The sequence below is a fragment of the Cricetulus griseus genome, chromosome 3 (assembly GCF_003668045.3).
Source record: "Cricetulus griseus strain 17A/GY chromosome 3, alternate assembly CriGri-PICRH-1.0, whole genome shotgun sequence".
Classification (NCBI taxonomy): Eukaryota; Metazoa; Chordata; class Mammalia; order Rodentia; family Cricetidae; genus Cricetulus; species Cricetulus griseus.
In genome coordinates, this window is record NC_048596.1 from 167,060,984 (window position 1) to 167,076,854 (window position 15,871).

Below are 15,871 nucleotides of genomic sequence, written 5' to 3' on the forward strand. Positions count from 1 at the left end.
GAAGACTGAATTCTTTGTGCTCCAGCTTGGCACCCAGCATTGGTTTTAATTTAACAGTCCAGCTCCTTTAATGATCAATTCTCTATTGTGTTCTGAATTTGGTACACTACCAATTTACTCTCCAAGCCATCAGCTTCTTTGGATAAATGGGGCAGGGGTGTCAGAAGAGACCCAATCATTTGGTGATAATTTCTAGTCGGATCCCAAACCCTTATTCATGCATGTTCACCAGGGAGAGTATTTTCGAGACCCATACTGTGTGCTTTGCTGGCTTTTTTTTTTTTTTTTTTTTAAATACAGCCTTGCCTAATCCTCATGGAAGGTTTGGATGCAATGCAGGGTGGCTTTCCCCCTTCTGTTGCTACTGAGACAAGGATAAGCATGTACCAAGTCCCCCTTATGTCACACCTGGGATCCAGACCACACTCCCAGTGTGGTCACCTGCCTTAGATTTTCACACACTGTCTATGCTAACCCATTCAGTTGGATTCATGGTTTAAAGCTGTAAATCAAGTTGTGTTACTTCTGTACTTAAGATCCTCAGTGGCTCTGAGTTGTACACAAGCTAAGGTCCTTCCTTGCTGAGCACAGGCCCTACTCATCTGATTTCTCCTGTCTCTTAGAACCACCTGTAGTCTGTTGGACTAACTGGTGCTGGCCTAACTGCCAACTTCTGTCCCCAGCGTCCCCTGGCTGGGTCTTTCTCAGAGCTTGGACACTGCCCTAGACCTCACCCCTTGCCCACTGACTCTACCCTCTTAGTTGACTCCAGCCACCTGCCCAGTGCCCAGTAACCCTACCTCCTTATGCTGACCCTGCCCAGATATCTGTTCAGGTTTCAGCTTCTTGTGGTTGAGTCTTACCTGAAGCCTCTTGTTTTGTGCTCCGTTGATCAGCCAGGCTAGAGTAACCTTCACCCATTGCACCACTAGATTCTATTTTTAGATATTAGGCTTAGAATGTTCCAGACTCTTATCCCCCTTCCTCCACAACCCCTAATTTATAGATATTTAAGTATATATGTATCTGTCTATGCAGGGGTATGTGCATATTAATGCAGAGACCCATAGAGTCCAGAAGAAGGTACTGGTTCCCTTGGAGCTGAAGCTACAGGCAGCTGTGAGCTACTTGACTTGGGTTTGTCTTAATATCCCACTGATCTCAAGTTACAGCCTCCCAGTGCTGGGATTACAGGTGTGTACCACCATGCCCAGCACCAGGGTTCACTTTCACTGGATCATTTGGTGTTGTGGAGGGTGTGGTTCTACTATTAGATTGTGTGGCTTTCAGTCCTGGTGTGCCACATTCTGACCTGTGACTTTGGATGAGTTCCTTCGTCTTTTAAAGAATTTTATTATTTTTTTATTTTTGTCTTTTGAAGGCAGGGTTTCTTGGTGTAGTCAAACTGTCCTGAAACTCTCTCTGTAGACCAAGCTGCCCTTCAACTCAGAGATCCACCTGCCTCTGCCTCCCAAGTGTTGGAATTAAAGGTGTGTGTACTGCCTTCCAGCTGTGTTTGAGAATTTTAGTTTATACCTCTATAAATGAAAATAGTATCATATCCCTCAGATATAAGGATTAGATAATACTTGAGTAATTAGCTATTATTGTTAGCTATTATCATGTAGTAGTATCATCAAATTCTACTAGTTTACTGTGTATTTATTTGGGTGTCTCTCTGTCTCTTCTTCCTGGAATGCAAACTGTATGAGGGAACCGTATTTATCCTGTTTACTTTGTATTCCTAGAGATTAAAATGGTGCTTGACACATAGTAGGTACTCTCTAAACCTTTGTTACTTATCAGAATGCAAATTATCTTTGGTTTGCAAATGGAGCAACTAGTGTTCAAAGAGGTTCAAACTACTTCTAAATGGATAGCAGTCCAAAGACTAAGAAGGACTCTTGATTGCAGAGTCCGGGCCCTTTCCATCCAGATACCCAGACTTTCCCCAGATACTTCTGTGCTTCACATGTTCTCAGGTTTCGCCCATGATTCTCATGTTGCCTTTATTTGTGTTTATATACATGTGCCTATGTAGGCTTATGCTTATAGAGTCTTTTTGTGTCTTCAGGTGCCATTCGACTTAAAAATTGTGTTTGGGAGGCAGATTGTCTCACTGGCCTAGAGCTCTCCACACGGGGTGGACTGGTTAGTAACGGGGCTAGGGAGCCATCTGCCTTCATTTTCCTAACTCTGGCATTACAAGATACGATGCCCATTGGCTTTGTTTGTTTGTTTGTTTGTCTTTAAATGTTGTTCCTGTATAAGGCCATCATGCTTTTGAGGTATGCACAATACTGACTAAGCCCTCTCTCTGATCCAGTTGCCGTATGATGTAAATCCTAGTGTGAGTCATGGAATGGAGTCAGCAATGTTTTGGACTGTGTATGGTAGACCAGGAGTTAGGTCCAGAGACCCCTTAGGAGAGTGAGGTCCAGGTCCTGCCCCAGATTGAATGAACAGTTTGAAAGTTACCTTGACTTTTGGCTGTGGATGCAGTAGGCAGTGATCCTGAGTGAGGCGGCTGACGAAGAGCATATACCATGACTTGGGATTGGGATGCGCTCTGGAGTCGTGAGCATTGCTTTGGGCTGCTGTGCTTTTTTAAGAGGTAAAAGCTGAAAACCAGGGGATCTGTAAGACAGATGGGGGGGGTGCTCCCATATGTCATGAGTAGTGTCCTCAGTTTGGCCCACTGGAGAATCTGGTGAAAGCAGCTGACCCTCTCCTAAGAGGTACTGGTATATACCAAATGCCACATTTACTTTCATTGGGTTCATAAAACCTCACGAACTCGGTGTGAGAATCTGAAGGGGGTTGGAATGCTTATATTTACTTTCTTAGAATCTAGGTTAATACTTACTTTCTGCAGTCTCTTAAATGTTTCTTGATGAGGGAATTTAGCTAATTTCAGGATGTTTTTTCCTTTACTTTGAGCTCCACATGTAACTTTCCTTTGCCTTGGGGCCTGTGGCCCTGCCAGCTTCCTAATGTCATCTTATGGGCAGGAACCCTTGCTCTGGGCAACAGTACTGATTGAGAGATTTGGCCTCAGGTACGCTGTAGAGGTGGACTCATTAGATGATTTGGTAAATAACATGGAAATTCCAGGAGGCAGCCGCTGAGGAGTGGCAAGTCAAAGGGTCGGGCCCTGCAGATTAGCTTTGGTCCCCAGTGTGTGTCATTAGAGCTAGTAAGTCTCAGAAGACCTTTTAACCTCATTGCTCTAGAGCAGTGGTACTCAACCTTCCTGATGCTGTGACCCTGACACAGTTCCTCATGGTGTGGCAACCCTTAGCCATAAATTTATTTTTGTTGCTACTTCATAGCTATAATTTTTGCTACTGTTATGAATTTCAATGTAAATCTCTGTGTTTTTCTTGTGAAAGGGTCATTTGACACACCCCTCCAAGGGGTCTCAAGCCACAGGTTGAGAATTACTACTGTAGAGTGATTCAGTTGTCCAGGGCCCAAGTTGGTACTGTGGCAGAACTCCAGATTCGTAGCTTTAACCTCTCCTTCCAAATCAGGTGAGTATTTTTCAGGTTCTTCATAAATCAGTACTTTTCACTGACATCCACTAGGCTTAAAAGCCTTTGGGAGGGAGGGCAGCCCATTTTCATGACAGGGTGACACTCGTTACTGTGTATAATTGGCTTGTTTATGAATATTGATTCCAGTCTTCTTCCATTCTCTCCAGGTAGAAATCCCACAGGGGTGGGAATCTCTTTCCTACTCAGCTCATCCTCTACCTCATGCATCATAGCTCTGTAGTAATTTGAATTTGAATGAATGAATGAGGGAGTGCTTCATTGACAGTTTTTTTGTATGCTTGTTTTGAGACAGAGCTTCAGTATAGAGAACATTTAGGTCTGGAACTCACAATGTAGTCCATGCTAGCCTCAAATTTGATGCAGTTCTCTTGTCTTTTGAGTGATAGGATTATAGACATGAGCCATTATTCCAAGCTTCCTTGGTAGTTTGAATACTGTCAGGATGCTTGAGATTTTTATTTATTTATTTATTCATTATTTATTTATTTATTTATTTATTTATGTTTTTTTTGAGACAGGGTTTCTTTATGTAGCTTTGGAGCCTATCCTGGCACTCGATCTGGAGACCAGGCTGGCCTCGAACTCACAGAGGTTCACCTGCTCTGCCTCCCGAGTGCTGGGATTAAAGGTGTGTGCCACCAACGCCCAGCTTGATGCTTGATATTTTATCCATCTCTATCAGCAAGTTAGGGAATGATGGTTGAACATCCTGTATATGAGATACCATAGTAGACACAGAAATGAACGAGAGATGGAATTAACTTCAAGGAGTTAAAGTCTAAATACAAACAATGGCAAAGTCAGAACAGCAAGAGCACATGGGCCTTCAGTGTTTATTTTTGAAATTTAATTGGGGTACATGCTCCATGACTTCCTGTAGTAGCACTTCTCAACTTTTCTAATGCTGCGACACTTTCATACAGTTCTTCATGTGTGATCACCTCCAAACATAAAATTATTTTCATTGCTTGCTACTTCATAACTGTAATTTTTCTACCGTTATAATTTTGGAGATAGATGTTTGGCAGAGGGTTCAAAACTCACTGGTTGAGAACCACTGTCCTACAGGAAGACCTTTAACCCACATGTCCTGTATGCTTTAATTCTGATGGCATTTGGTTCAGGTTTTCTGTTCTATAGATGAGTGTTTTTAAACCTGGCTGATGATCACTCTACCTCAGTAGCCTAGAAACAGCATGCACATGGCCCTTCAGGACGTTCTCCTCTACTTCCTGGATCAGTAGGACTGGTGTTGCCTTGGAAGCTGTACTAAAAAAAAGTAACTCATAAAATGTGGTTTTAGAACTTGTCCCTCGTATTTTACATTATTAATATTTTTCTCAGAGATTCTATGTGCATTTCACTGCATGATGAGTCTAATAACATGCTTGCTGGTGGTACATTCCAAAAAGTCCCTGAGATTTCTGGAGATGAAATAGCTAAAGTGGGAATATGCCACCTTAGTTCAGCTAGATTCATCATATAAGTTGAGTGTGGATTGGTGACATGGTGGCTTTCACAGTAACTCCTTTTTGGGACGGGGAGTGGAACAAAAGAGGTGGATTATACTTTCTTAGGATTTCTCTGCCTTGTGCCAGAGGAAAGATAGCTAGGCATGTGTCAGCAGACCTGCAACGATGTGAGCTGTCAAGGTGTTGGCATTGATAGGCTCCTCTGGGTAGAACTCAGGGCATCCCACCAGCAAAATGAAGACTAGACTTAAATGATTTTACATTTGGGCTTTACTTACTATAATTGCTGAAGTGCTAAATTGGGTGTGACAAACCTAACTGGTAATTGCCAAGTAGGTTTCATTACCAGTGATTGAATAGGTAAATGATGTTCCTTCTGTTAAGGCTGAACTAAAAAACAATGGGGACTATATCTGGAGTTAGAAATTATATATTGCAGGTATAGTCACATGTATTTAAACTGTTGATGTATGTCTGCTAGCTTAGTTCACTTGCCTCTGTCAAGATGGTCTAGAGTTTGTTGGGGGTACTGTGGGGGAGAAGTTAGGAGTTGTGATTCAAGAGAAATTATAAAAGAGGCTAGGACTGGAAAGAAAACCTTTTTCTTTGAGGTGGTAAATATTTGCTTGCATTCAGACAGCAGTCATCTCTAAACACTTGTGTTAGGGTTGAGCTTTCAACATTATCATAGTTTAAAAATTACTTGTGTGAAACTAGTCTCAGTAGATTTCATTCTTTAGTAATTTGATGGGTTTAATAGAAATGTGATAGTCCTGCTGCAGCATATAAAGGTCACAGTTTTCACTTCTGTGTGGGGACCCCAGCCTCACAGCACCCAGCCTTAGTGATGGCGAAAGGACTTTTTGCCTCCATGGTTCACACAGAGACCCACTGTGTGACTTCAGCTACACTGTACCCAGCGTAGAGACAAAATTACTCTTCAATAAAAGAATGAAGAAAGTTGGCCTTTCCTGCTTTGTGAGCTTATGTTATACTGGGCAAGAAGACAGCCAGCACTAAGGATAGCTCATTCAGCAGCATATAGGACTTTCCCCACTAGGATGAGGGAGCTGTTTTTGTTAGGCTGGTTTGCCAGTGAAGAGATAGGACAGTTGCAAAAAGCTGGGAGGCATGGCATAAAATTCTTCATGAACTAGAGTAGGAGAGAAAGGGATCCGTGCTATGATGAGGCAAGGTAGTTCCAGAGCGGGACTGACGTCTGTGGGGGTTCATTAGAGAAATGACACTGAGCAGGAAGTGGCATATTTCAGTATGCTTTAAAAAAACAAAAAAACAAAAAATCAAACCAAACCAAAGCAAACCAAACATTTCTGTGATTTCTGTGGAGAACAGATCCTAAACAGGGGGTGAGAAGAAAACCAGGAGGAAAAGTTACATTACTGTGGATGGCTTCAAAGTGACTTGCATGGAGAGGGTAGCTCTGTGGATGAGTAGAGGTGCTTGAATTGGGAATGTATAGTGAAATGGAGAAATTGGTTCTGTGGCCTCGGGAATTCCCGAGGAAGTTGATGTACATGTGTTATTTTTGATTAGGAGGTTTTTGGTCCTGTGAGAGAAAACTGCTCCTTGGAGTATAGGTATGTGGGGAAGGCGAGCTGTTGGACTTTTGGGAGTGGCTCTGTTACTGTCCTGTGGTTGCTGTTGCAGGCACTTCTGACAGCATGCATTCAAGGCAGAATGACAATAGACCTGCTTTATCATTTGGCAGATCAGATGAGAGTAAAAATGAAGTAAAATAATCCATTCAGGCTCATTAATGAAGTGGGCTTCAGAAGAGATGGTCTCCATCCTACCATCTGTGATAACATGCTTTCTTAGAAACACAAGCGTCAGTCACACATCTCAGATGTCTGAATAATTCTAGGTACCTTTTGACTGCTGTGAGCTCAGTGATCCATTTGGATAGTCTCTGTAGCTCTGAGGTTTTAATAGGGAACAGTCAGAAGCGGAGTGGAAGAACATGAGAACAAGCTGCCGTGCCAGTGGCTGGTACTGTGGAGCCATTAGCCCAAGTCTGCTAGGCTCCCCTGCTGTTGGAGACCAAGCTAGCAAGGCAGCTGTGTGACTTGAGCATTGTCCTTTAGAAACAGCATTCTTGTCAAAATCTCAACCTCCACTTCCTAGGACAGCAGCCTTTGCTTTCCAACATGTGTGTCTTAGGGGTCCTAGCTATCTGCACCACCACCACCTTATGGGACAAAGGGACTGTCAGGTGAAAATTGCTTTGCTGTTGGCAGATGAGTAACACGTGACTGCCAATTCCTCTTTTTGGGAAAGGCAACCAATATTTGATAACATACTCTGATGTTGGTAGCCTTCAAATCACCCTAGAAGGGTCTGTAGGTGGAGTTTGGTTCCCACTACTTTATGGATAAGGGAGGAGTCTGGGGATTTGCCTGTAATGCCACTAACTGTAAATGTACAACTGGGCTCAAATATAAGTGGCCAACTCAAATGTAAAAATAAATAAAAGAATAGCTTTTAGAAGAATTGCCGTCAGTTGCTTGCTTCTTTTTAAGTGGACTCATATTTAGTTGCACAGACTAAATTTGAGACCTACTGTTAAACAGAGTGAGGACTGACATTGGTTAAGATGGGTGGGATTAATGCTGTGTTGGTAAATTAATTAATTAAATTAATTAATCCCCCAAGCATTCAGGTTTTCACTCTATTTTATTTCCCTGTAAGTCTAGTATATTTAACTAATTATCTAGTCCTCTGTCATCTTAGACTACAGGGTGTGTTCCTAATAAAATAGATAAGTCAAATGAAATTATGTTTAAATCACGCCACTGCATGAGAGGGAAGCTCCACGAGTCTAGGCTCCATTAGAGTGATGGGGTTCAGAACAGGGGCACCACACTCTTCACCAAGTCCAGACAGTGTTCCACTGACTCTGTAGCATGGGGTTATTCTAGGGCCATGTGTCCCCGTGTCCATACCCTGTCCGCTATCTTAACCATCATGGTATGTAATTCAGAAATGACATGCTTTTGTTGAGTGGAGTTTGTTTAGTAACTGGGTGAAGATTAATGAAGGAACCAAAATAGGCTGTATTTCCATCAAATGATGTTCATACAACAATTGTAGAATACATGGCCTATAGGAGAAAAGTACAGATCCCTCAGTTTAGGTAATTTAAAATGTGGTGGACATCCTACTTCTCAATTGTTTTCTTTTCACTTTTGCTTTCTCCTCTTTTAATTTTCTTCTCTCATCTTTGGCTCTGTGTTCCTCATATAAAATGGACTTTAATTATGCCTAGTCTCTGTCTTATTACCCTAAATTTTTGGAGGACAATTGGTGCTGGTCTTTCCTCCTTTTTACCTCTTCCAGTACTGTGGGTACCCAGTCTTGATGGGTGTCCCCTGCACAGTATAGGGGCCTGAGGCTTGTGTCCTTTGCTTGCATGTACTGTGCTGTGTCAGTTATGTGCACAAACACACTGTCCTTTCTCCTTCATGCGCATTATGTAAGAAATGAGAACCAGGCCTTTGAATAAGTTAATCACATGCCACATTTCACTTTGGAAATTAAACATGGTAGTTTAAGACTAGAGTATGTTTGTAAAGCTGAAACACACTACAAAGAGAGAGCTTTGTAATAGCTCAAGATTTGCCATAGTATGCCTTAAAATGTCCATGCTTGCTGCCATAGTTACCTATCTGAATGTGTTCACTGAAATGCCTCCAAAGCAGAGATTTCATGTACCAAATTTCAGCCTAGATTGAATTTTATGCATGGAAGAGATACCCTGTAAATGGAGCCATTGGCATCATCTTGTGTGTAATGTAACTAGCAGGCAGAGCAGCGATGAACTGCAACATGAGCTAAGATCTACAGACTGTTCATAGAACACAGGCAAAAACCCTCCCCACTCTTGAACTAGGTTCTTCTCCAAAAGCAACAAGTACTACTTGTCTTTTCAGAAAGCTGTCATGGAGCTGTAAAACCTGTGGTTTATATTTAAGATTCCTCTGCACCCTCAGCCTAAGAACACTTTACAGTTCTTTTGGAATTTGATGAAAGTTTCCTAACTTTGAAGTTAGAGGAGGTTCTCATTTCTGATTAGGCAGTGTGAATTCCTTTTTTTTTTTTTTGGCTCATTTCATGATGCCAGAAAAATATATATGGTTCCATATTTGGAGACTAGCACAAGGCCTCAGAGCCTCAAGATCCTGCCTGGTTTGGAAAGTGTATCAGCAGCAGACATCAGTTGCTCTTGAGTGTGTGGCTTCCAGCTCCCTGAGCTCTTCATTTCTTTAAACTTCCTCCCTTCCTTCCTTCCTTCCTTCCTTCCTTCCTTCCCTCCCTCCCTCCCTCCCCCTCCCTCCTTCCCTTCTGTCACACATACTGTTCATAGAATTTTAATACTTAAAAATTGTGGCAAAATGCACACAAAACTGGCCATTTTAATGAAGCAGCTCAGTGGCCCTTAAGCCACTGAATTATTGTGCACCCATCTCTAGTGTCCCCCTCCAGTTTCTCATCATCACCTACTGAAACTTTATATGACTGCACCTTATATACACCGAATAGCTTCATTTCTGTTTTCCCTCAACTCCTAGTCTGTACAATTGTAACTTTCTGCCTCTCCTTTAAAAATATGTATTATGTGTAGTTGTTTTGCTGGTATGTATGTCTGTGTACTATGTACATGCAGTGCCCATGGAAGGTGGAAGAGAAGGCTAGATCCCTTGTAACTAGAGTTACAGACAGCTCTGAGCCACCATGTGGATGCTGGAATTGAACCTGGGTCCTCTCTCCAGTCCCAGTTATCTACCTCTTTAAGCTGACTATTCTGGGTACCCAATGCCTTTGTAACCATACAATATTTGTCCTTTTGTGACTGGTTTACTTTCATTTAACATAATGTCTTCAAGATTTATCTATGTTGTAGAATGTATAAATTTATTCCTTTTTAAGGATGAATAATATTCCTTGGTGTATGTAAACTACAGTTTGCTCAGTGTTCATGCACTGTGGACACTGGGTTGCCTCCATCATAGGCTCTTGTGAATAATGAATGTTTCTGTAAACATGGATGCTTTGAGTCATTGTCTTTACTTAAAGGATGGTAGGTAAAATAGTTTTCGAAGTTAATAAATGTGAGTGAAATGGAGGGGGAGGAGCAGGGGAATAGAATTCCCAATTGTATGTTAGGCCAATGGTGCTATTGATTAGAAACAGCACCATTGGGAGCACAAAATTCTAGAAAGGAAAATGTTGACTTTGATTTTGGTCTTGTTGACTCCCAGGTGCTGGTAAGGATTTTCAAGATATGACATGCAAAGGCAGGTTTAAATAGGTTTGGGTCAACGGTAAGTGAGGTTGTAACGGGAATAACCTCCTTCTGAGACTAGGCAGCCTGAAGGACTTCTCTGCTGTGGAGACTGAGCCCAGACCACCTCTGCCTTCCTTACATTACTTAACTTAGGTGTTTTGTCCTAACAGTGAGAGAAGTAACTAATGCACTAGGATTATTCTTCATGATATAATTGGAAACAAAAACTTCAGAGCATCAAATGCATGTCTGGAAATAAGATTAAATGAAGTTACACTAATGAAGTTACCGGGTTCTAGTCAATGCTTCAGTTGAGAAGTAGTGAGAATAAAGAGAGCATATTGACTTTCTGGAATCCTGTTTTATGTTATAAACTTCTGTGGTAGTTTAAAATAAGTCATTCCTTTAGATATTATTCTCTAATTTTTCATCACTGCCAGACAGAACTACCAGTTGATGTAACTGTGTCAGGAGCTATATTTTTGTTGTTGTTAAGGTAACATCCCATCTCCTATAATTCAGTTGCTGCTACTCAAGGGGAGACGTCCTCTGATTATGCAGCACTTGCTTTGGAAGCAGCAGAAGCCCACACAGGACTAGAGAGCTAACGCTTATTGAATGGAGTATCACCAAGGTCACTTCTGATGACCTTACAGCAGCAGCATGTTCATCTTCTTTCCCATGGCAGGTTGTTGGATCTTGGTTTAATGGCTGAAGCTTTGTATCATTACAAAGAAATCAGAAATCCTACTGGTCTCAAGTGTGATTATTTACAGTTGGACTGCTAGCAGGTGTTAGGTTTGATTGTGCTAAAGCCTGGCCAGACCCTGTGAAGTCTCATGAAGCCCCCATCATCTGACCTTTTGGTGGACTACCAAGGTGTATGATTCCAAGGTGTTAAGTGCCCCGAATTCAGCTGAGAGAACTTGAGATTTTCTTCTCAACAGGAGGTATTTTCCTCTTGGAAATGTCAAAGGGGTGTATTATTAGGGCCTCAGAGCTAGCATGTAAGTAGAATGGGCAGCAAGGGTTTCCTAAATTCTGCAATGACTCATTAAGTTTGGGATGGGATTGCCTTGGTTGTTATATTCACTTGCAGAATCCTGGCCTGTACTCTGTGTGAAAGAGAACCTCAGTAAGAACCATCTCAGGACACGGAGCCAGCTCCAAGAACTTAGTGTCTGCATGCATGCAGTGCCATGCGTGGGCGGGCCAAATGCATGGAACTGTTTGCAGTCACTGTCCCTTGGAAAAGGATCTAACATACTATTTTGTCGTATGTACTGCTTTGATAGTAATATCATATTCTTTAGATATATTAACTTTCTCCTTGAAAAGTTTTTAGTCCTTTCTGGTTACTCCTTCCAGTTACCCCTAACCTACAGTTACTCTTAGCCTCCATTTGCTCCTTCTAGTTACTTCTAACTTCCAGTTACTTTACTTTTTGCTTTACCTTAGTTGCTTTTTCACTAATTTGACAGTTTTCTTCAGGAGACCATTTCCCACTTGAAACTTGGACTATACATTCCCTAAAATGATGATTATAGCTGAAAATCATATATATATATATATATATATATAAGATTTATAACTTAAATCTTATAACTTATAACTTATAACTATAACTTAAAAAGTTAAGTTAATAGGACAAGTAGATTGTTTTTCAAGTTATCTGAGGAGCTCAAGTATATTATTTTGAATCTGTGGTTTTTATTGAGTTTGAAACGTTTCCCTTGACAGAGAACTTTTTGAGACCAGGAAATATTGCAGCTAGCTTGGTGGAATCCTAGGCCAAGTATTGCTGTCTTAGTTAAAGAGAACATGGAAAGTGTCATGTTATCTGGGATGCATGAAGGCAGCTCTGCTGGAGATCCAGTCCTTCCCTAGACAGCTGCTCAGCAAAAGAAGAAATGAAGGAAAGTCTAAATGATCAAATCATATAGACTTTGAGTTCATTGTACTTGCGTAGTAACCGAGTAGATTAATAGCTACAGACCAAGGAAAGGTATAAGCAGGGGTGGGAGGTGTGGGGTGTGGGGTGGGGAATGGATAAAAGGCCCCATCATGTATTTCACAAAGAGCTACTACAAATGTTAATAGATATATGAAGAGTTATTTAACCGACTCACAAAGAATGTAAATTACAGCAGAGCTTGCTTTTCATTAGTCATTTTGTCCAAACAGTACAAGTTTGGTAGTAACTGCTGTTTGAGTAAATGAAAAATGGGAGTTATCTACTGAGGAACATGAAAATTGATACTGGGAGAGCAGTTTAACTGTATGAGAAACCTTAAAAGTTAGCCCTATTAGTCACTTCAACCTGGATAATCTCCTGCTAAGAATCTTTATCCTGAAGAATTCTGTGTCTTGATGTTAACGTATGACAGTATGTGCTTGCCCATTATTCGAAATACATAAAGATGGCAGGTATAAGACGTTGAAGGAATAAACAAAGAAAAGTCAGAGTGAGAGTTGTAAACAGGATGGCATTATGCCCTGGAAAGAGTTAACCAGAAAATGTAGTCAGCTGAATTAAAGCCTTGATCCCCTGGATGTTGACACAAAAAGTTGAATGGGCACAGAATAGACTAACCTCCTGAAGCTTGGCAGTGTGGTTTCACTTTTTGTAAAGGGTGATTAAAAGAAGTTCCCTGATCCTAGGGGGGGCAATAGTTTACTTTGATCTGTGAGTCTTGAGAAGCAGGAGTGGAATCAGGGTGGGAAATCAGAGATTATGTTGCTGTGTAGGACCATCATACAAAGCTTGATCCTGGATACTGGGCATTCTGGGAGAGGCAAGACAGAGTTTCTGTGGATCCACAGGTGACCGAAGGTGAAGTGAGCCACCAAGGAGAAAAAACAAAGACAAAACCTTCAAAATATGGTTCCATTAACAATTAAAAATAATTGGAGCAACATGTAACAAAACCAATAAGAACAAAAGTTATGCCTTGTGAGATTAATATATTTTATGGACAAATCAAAGACTAAAAGATACACATGTTCTGTTGATCCAAAAAGCAAAAGATTCACATGTTCTGTTGCTCCATAAAAACAAAAAGCTAGGAACTTTGCTCCAGTTTGCTGCCCAGCCCTCATGACCTTCTGTATCACTGAAAGAAGAAAGGTGAGCCGATCAAAAAATAAGAAAGGAAGGAAGGAACACTCATCAACAAACACTACAAGGTGGGTAAGTCCCAGACCAGATACAGAAACACCGGGAAAAACCAAGAGAACACACCTCACCTACAAACCACTAATACCATAAGAACGGTCACTAATGAAAATGAGCTGCAAGAACTGCCAGACAAAGAATTCACAAAAGTGTTTGCAACTATGTTCAGTTAACTCAAAGAAAATGTGAATCTATACTCCTAGAAGGAGAAAAGAAAGAAGCCAAATTAGACAACAAAGTCACTTTACTATAGACAGGCAGCTTACTACTTACCTGGCAGGGGAGATACCATGATCACAAAGGTGGTTTGCCCACGGCGAGACTTATCCATTGCACTCAAGATCCCTGTGATTTCCCCAAATGCAGGAAACTGGACTGCATAAATTGTGGTAGTGGGGGACTGCGTTTGTTCTCTTCCCTGAAAAGAAAAGAAAAAAAAAAAAGAAAGAAAGAAAGAAAGAGCTAGAGTCCTGGGAAACAGTGCTGCAGTGATGAAAAGAGCAACTGAATAAGTCAAACTCTTACAATAAAATAAAAATCTAAACTGTTTGTAAATATTTGGGAATTTCAGCTATATGAAAAAGAACTGGTTGTAGGTTTTGGAAATGAAAAACATTGTCATAGAAGTAGATTGTTGACTTTGAGACAGAGTCTTGCTGCAATTCAGCCTGACTTGGAATTAATGATATGCTTGCCTCAGCTCTGGTGCCAGGATTACAGGTGTAACCACTGTGTTTATCTGCCAGAATAAACTTCATAGACATTAGACTTAGTGCATATACAAGGAAAATGACGAGTTGAAAGAGTGCTGAACAATTCACATAGAATTTAGCTTAAAGAGACAAAGGGTTAAGAAAAGAAAGGGTGAATTTGAAAGCTAAATGGGGAAATTCAATTTATGTTGAAACTGTAGGATATAAGGTATATAGTGGGAAATATCCCTAAATACAAGATAAAGAGGAAACAAAAAGGTACATCCTATAGATCTGTGTATGTGTTTGCATGCATGTTCATATACATGTAGATACATGTGCAGTGGAGGGCAGAGGTCAGCATCTGCATTCTTTGGTTGTTCCTCATCTTGTTCTTTGAGACAGGGTCTCTCACTGGACCTGGGCCTGTTGATTTGGCTAGACAGGCTGACCAGTGAGTCCCCGAGTCTCCTGTCTTTGCTTTCCCAACATTATAGGTGGGAAATCCCAGGATTACAGGTGTTCATTGCCAAGGATGGCTTTCACATGGATCTAGTGTGTGTCTGAACTCAAGCCTTCTTGCTTGCAGGGCAAAAACCTCACTGACTGATACATCTCACTAGCCTAATGTGATTTTTTAATTAAAATTTATTTATTTTTCTGTGTATGGGTGTTTAGCCTGTATGTATTATGTCTGTGCATCATATACTTGCCTGGTACCTTTGGAGGCCAGAAGAGGGCATTGGATTTCCTGCAACTGGAGTTACAGATGATTGGGAACCACCATGTGGGTGCTGAGAACTGAACCAGGGTTCTCTAAAAGGGTACCCAGGGCTCTTAACCACTGAGCCATCTTTTCAGCTCCCTGATGTGATTATTTATTAAATGAAAAAAATAAAAAGGAAGGACATGACTACTCCTAGATATGGTGGAGGAGAAAGTTTATTGTGGATAAAAGGGAGAACAAGCCATAGGCAGAGATATCTGAGCCATGTGAGGAGAGGGGGGAGGGAACAAGAGAGGAGCCACCAACCTAGAGGGTGGCTTGGGCTAAGAAACTGGCTAAGAGAATAGAGGAAAAGAGACCAGGTAACCAAAATGCTTGGACTATATGTGGAAATTCAGATCATCCCCTGAGCTGGAGAAGTTTAGAGTAGGGAAGGAGTATTCCAGCTATACCCTGTAACAGGTCAGGACTGAGGGCTGCTGGGAGAATTTGGTGGCCAGGTTCCACTTTGATATGTTAAAACATTTATCTGCTTAGATTTACTTCTAATTTGCTATTTGCTCTTTGTTTTCTGTTCTTTCTTTCCTTCCTTTTTTCTTTTCTCTCTCCTTCCTTTCTTTCTGCTTCCTCCTCCTTCTCTTCCTACCTTTTTTTCAAAGGACTTTTATGTTCTTTTTCACATTGTTCCCTAACTCTCTGCCCTTGTTTTAACATCTCTAGTATCCATCTTCATCCTAGTAGGGTCTCTTGGAGTAGCCTTCTGCACTTCGAATATGAGATTCTTACAAGAACAAGCATGTATCTGATGATGGGCCTTTGTAACTCATGTCATATATTTTAGTTCTGTGTATGTATTTTTATTTTAAATAATCAGGTATCTTTTGTAAGTATTTAATTAGTAAAGAGTAAAGTCTTCTATTGCCCATGTTGTTGTCATGTCTGG

General features: G+C 41.1%; 1 protein-coding gene and 1 non-coding gene across 7 annotated transcripts in view; both read left to right on the forward strand.

The window, feature by feature from the left end:
* The window catches only part of Fto (FTO alpha-ketoglutarate dependent dioxygenase), a 359,300-nt gene that overhangs the window by 70,746 nt on the left and 272,683 nt on the right, over positions 1–15,871 (forward strand). The gene's annotated exons all lie outside the window — the stretch shown is intronic.
* Positions 13,775–13,930, forward strand: LOC113834625. The gene has a single exon (XR_003483450.1). It is a non-coding gene; the product is annotated as a U1 spliceosomal RNA (small nuclear RNA).